General features: G+C 40.3%; 1 protein-coding gene across 1 annotated transcript in view; it reads left to right on the top strand.

Annotated features, from left to right (window-relative positions):
- Positions 1–2837, top strand: part of RPS6KA2 (ribosomal protein S6 kinase A2) — a 286123-nt gene extending 283286 nt beyond the window's left edge. Inside the window, exon 22 of the transcript XR_003398161.1 lies at positions 2632–2837. The gene's annotated coding sequence lies outside the window, so the exon portion shown is untranslated. The remainder of the gene's footprint in view (positions 1–2631) is intronic.
- Positions 2838–4813: the final 1976 nt, after the last annotated feature.

Raw genomic sequence — 4813 nt, 5'->3', positions numbered from 1 at the left:
CCCCCCCCCCTTTTTTTTTTTTTTTTTTTTGTTAAAGAAATAGGTCAAAGGTGATTTCAAGGTCCCTATCTGGATATGCATCACCAATTCGATCAAAGAAAACCTTTGGCTTCCTCTAGTAAGTCAGGGGCTTTCCAGATACCATCTTGCTCTCACAGTTCTCCAGTGGGTGGGAGAAATCTCAGTCTATCAAGCGAAAAATTGACCCTAACTTAAGCAGATTTCACACCACCAAGCATACTGTAACTAGACCAAAGTGAGCCCTGGTGTAATCATGCTCTTCTGGCTCAAGCGTGCTAGCCTGACTTTTTTTCCTAAACCAAGCCTACCAGTATTTTTGTTCAAGGTTTTCCAGTAGGCAGTAGTTGGGTTGCTTGTACTTTAACAGAGGGAGGGCTGTAAGAGGAGAGCACAGAATCATACTTTTATACCAGTAATGATCCCTCACTCCTGGCTGTCCCCCAGCCTCACTTGGGTTATTTAGGCTAGGGAGAGCCAAGGGACCTGGAAACAGCACATTTAAATATCATAAGTGAATTTATTAGTCATAAAACATACAAGGAGCCTATATTGTATCATTTTCTATTAAGTTTTTATTTATTCAGCTCAGTAAAGATCCATATTCCTGAGGAAAGGATTACATAGCTAAAATGACTGTCATTAATTAACAGCGTGTCTCAACTTTGAGCCCTTCACTTTCTGCCATCAGTCAGAACCCTGATTTTAGGCTCATCCTTACAACATTTTGGACATTTTTATTGGATAAAACACTTTAAGAAGGACATAGAAATCTTGGGAGAAAACCCGTGACTAGTTCTCCTCATGCAATACAAGTGTTTCAGCAGACACTTTGCAAGGCAGTAATGGAAGTAAACCTCCTGACAGCCTTACTTGAGATGTTCATGCCACATCATTGACACTCCTTCCCCAGAAAAAGGAAATAGTTTTTAAAAATAGAATAGAAAACTAGGTTGTTGTTGGTTTGGTTTGTTTTGTTTTGTTTTTTCCTGTTGAATTCATTGCCAAGGCAGGTTTTCCATAACGAGGAGACTAACTCTGCTTTACAGCCCAGTTCAAACACTGCTACGAGGTGCAGCCTGGCAAGTGAGCACTACCAGCCCTCCTGCTCTGCTCCTCTTGACATGATAATTACAGTGATGAAGTGATTATATGTCATTTAACTGTAAAAGATGTCCCTATCTGAGTGAAGGAGGAGAATTTTACAAGGTGGTGTTACAAGAAGAGGCTCTCTTACCCCAGCTGACCTGATTTAGCAATATAAAGTCCAGAGTGCACCTCACTGAACAAGCAGCCCTCATCCCTTCCTTCCCAAACACAAGATAATCATCAACAATTGCTTCAAGGATGCCAGTGATGCCGTGGTGCAGTACTAGAAATGGTAGTTCAGTGCCTCTTCTCACATGGACATGGGGGGATGATTTTTTTAAAAATGACCATTTATTATCATAATTCCATTACTTAAGAGAATCTTATAAGTTAAAAACCAAATATTGTTGTAAAAGTCCATTTTTAAATAGCTATGACTACACCCTTGTAGCCTAGCACCTGTACTTACATTACCAACTGGAATTATAAGTAAGCAGTGAATAAACCCATTAACTGGATTTTTTCCCCATGTTGTAAAAACTGATTTACTCTAAACAGACCTAGGAATATAGTTTTATATTTAAAACCAGAATCTACAATTATCTCATTTGAAGAATTATTAAATAAGTAAACTTTAGAGATGAGCTTCAGCCCAGAAAAAGATCTTAAAACACTTAAAATCAATTTAGTCTTCATAACAGTAAAAACAGATGGATATAGCCATCACTACTATTTCAGCATGAAATTGGCTTAAGTAATTTCAGCTGCAATTTTGGTTGTCTGTTTTATCATGTGTGACTAATTGAAGACTCAGAACAACCTCATCACAGAAAAGCCACATCCTCCCGCTGCCCTAAGGCTCCACTGGACCACACGCATCAAATGCTAGTCGTGCAGGGTGCATTCTTCATCTACAGCCATTTGGCTTTTAGGAAAAAAATTCTTAGAAGAAAACTTGCCCTTAGAATCAGTTGTACTGTAGTCTGAAGTAGGGGAAGATATTGTTTGGGGGTGTTTTTTGTTTGATTTGGGATGGTTTTGTTTTCTTCCCACCCCTGGAACAGGGTTTGGAGCTGGCAGTCAGCCCAGCAGTGGGGTCCTGCTCCCACCCTTGAGCAGTGGCCTCCAGCTCATCCAGGCTGCTTCCTGCGCACCGAGAAAAAGCACCTGCGTAGCTTTGCTGCAAACCCAGCTGCCACTCTGCCAGAGTGTTGTACTCTGTTTCCCCTCGTCTATACAGCTTTGGACATTATATGCTTTCCACAGCACAGGACTAGCTGTTTTCTGTGCAGATATAATATAGATCATGTTAGGGACAGAGTTTGTGTGATTCCTATGTATTTAGACTAACAGGCATAACTATGCTAATAAAAGCTTCCAAGTGTCCAGACCTGCCTGACCATAATCTAATCATGACAGACAGGTCTTTCTGCATGTAAGGAAGAGAAAAGCAGTGATAATTGCAACAATTGCCTGGAATACTTGTCTTCTACACTGACAAAATACTTTTTTTCTTTGTTATAGGTAGCACCCCTTGCTTCAGTTCCTGCTGCCCAGCTGTTGCTTGGCCTGCCTACAATGACTGTTAATCACAGCAGCTGCTAATTTGCCAATTTTGATGTCTCAGCAATCCAAATTTTTTCCAGATCCATTTTGTACCTATTTTACTCTTCACTTCTTGACTTTATTCATTATAATTCTTACATCATAGTGTTCCTTTGGCTATTAGTAGAGGAGGGTCTGTCTTTTTCTTGTGGTTTTATAGATGTTACACCATTGTCTTATTTGCAGGTCCTCAGCTAGAAATAAATGTTTTTATTTTGATGCTTGATCCTCATCCAGATCGTACTGAGAACTGCAGATGATGAAATGCCTCTTGCTCTACAATGTAACCATTTATCCTAATTGATCAAGTTTTACATAGAAACTATTACTCTCACAAATGATACATGCTGATCCTGTGCGATAGCATGCCAGCTCCATGGTCAGTGTGAGAATAGTTACCTGATAGCTGCTATATTTTTCAACACTGAGAAGTATTTCTGCACTTCAGAAAAGGTTTTCTAAAATGAGGTGTAGCTTCTTCTAGAGTGATTTAGTTGTTATGCGCTTATTTCAGTTTTCTTTAGAATAAAACTAAATTCATATTTCTACTAGGATGTCTCTGCAAATGTGTCAGGGTTGACCATGCATTTTACAGAGATTATTTATATAAGGCAGCCTCCCGAGTTAGCATTCTCAGGTGTTCAGTCTACTTAGTTACTGCTGTATGCTCCACATGGAACAAAACTCCTCAAGCATCATGCCAGCACATAGGGATAATGCATCTGTAATCAAAGATGCAAAGATAAATGCAGGTGTCACATCAAGCTGTGCTATTGCTTGGCTCCATTTGATATTGCAGGCTGATTAAATGTAATAGTCAATAGCTCTAGTCAATCTTCTTGTCTACTTACCAGATTATTTGTGTCCACTTTAATGAACAGGTATTTCATTACAAGATCTAAGAAGACTATCCAAACAATACTTTTTTTTTTTTTAATTATTTTTTTAATTTCTGTGCAACTTTGGAGCTATCACAGTAGGGAAATAATAACTACTTCAGTCTTGAAGTGACAGTTTCATGGACAGCTTTTTTAATTGTTGTCTCTTGTCTGTCATGCAACACTCCAAATAATGTTTCCCTGAAATTCCTTTCACAGCTGGGAAAAGGCACCATCATTTCCCTCTGCCGAGGTTTGTTAACAGTTACATCAGATACATTCTTTAGGACTGACTTTATGCCAGAACGATAATTACTGCATAGCACTAGTAGATTGTTCTGTAATGTCCATAACACATTTTTCTTCATTGGTTTTATTGCCAGACAGGTAGCACATTCCTCTCTCTCTGACAAGGACATGTCACCATGTATGTGCCTGCAAAGGCATGTCAAGAGGAAGAAAGAGATGTGATAAAAGGATTAAAAATGCAGGCTGCTTTACCTGGATCTGCATCTGTTGCGGTCAAGAACTACTGGTTCCTGAGCCACAGTTCTGGGATGAGGAGCACAGGAAGGGCCATATGTCCCCTGCAGCTGGAAGGCTCGTCCCTGCCACCCTCACACACAACAATGGGGAATGTGGGGTATGGAGACTCTCTTCTGAGGAAGACACAGTATTCATTTGCTAAACAGACCCATCATCTAACAGCTCACCTCCTCAACAAGACAAAATCCAGGACACTGTGAAAAATTACTAAGGCTCACCCAGCCCTGGCTACCTTATGTATGTGTCCTTGTGGGCAAAAATGCCAGAACTAGGTAGGCTAGCACTGAAGAATTGTGTAACCGACGATGAAGGAGCCAAGAATGCTCTCCTCCAGGCATCAGGCAGCAGTTCAGATGCATGCTGGCAGCAAGGGATGGTGAGCTGCAGAAAGGGTATCTACAGAAAGCCTCTGTTACAGAGTGTCCCATGTAGAGTAACTACTGGACAACCCTATTTTAGTCTATCCGCTAAAACCAAGGTAGGGAATTCAAGCGCATCAGCTTGATAATCTAACAAGGAAGAGTTTAAAGTAAAGATCGCCAGTAACAAAACTCTGTAAGTAAGTTAAAAAAGTAGTGACCTGGCCAAAGGCTGAGGGAAAACAAGGAGAATAACTAGTCAGACTAATAAACTTCAGAGGCATCTCCTTGCAGAGGTCAGAAGTACAAGGTTATCAA

The sequence above is a fragment of the Athene cunicularia genome, assembly GCF_003259725.1.
Source record: "Athene cunicularia isolate RWA chromosome 3 unlocalized genomic scaffold, athCun1 chr3_part1, whole genome shotgun sequence".
NCBI lineage: Eukaryota > Metazoa > Chordata > Aves > Strigiformes > Strigidae > Athene > Athene cunicularia.
The sequence above is the reverse complement of the archived record's forward strand: the minus strand, read 5'-3'. Positions and strand labels throughout refer to the sequence as shown.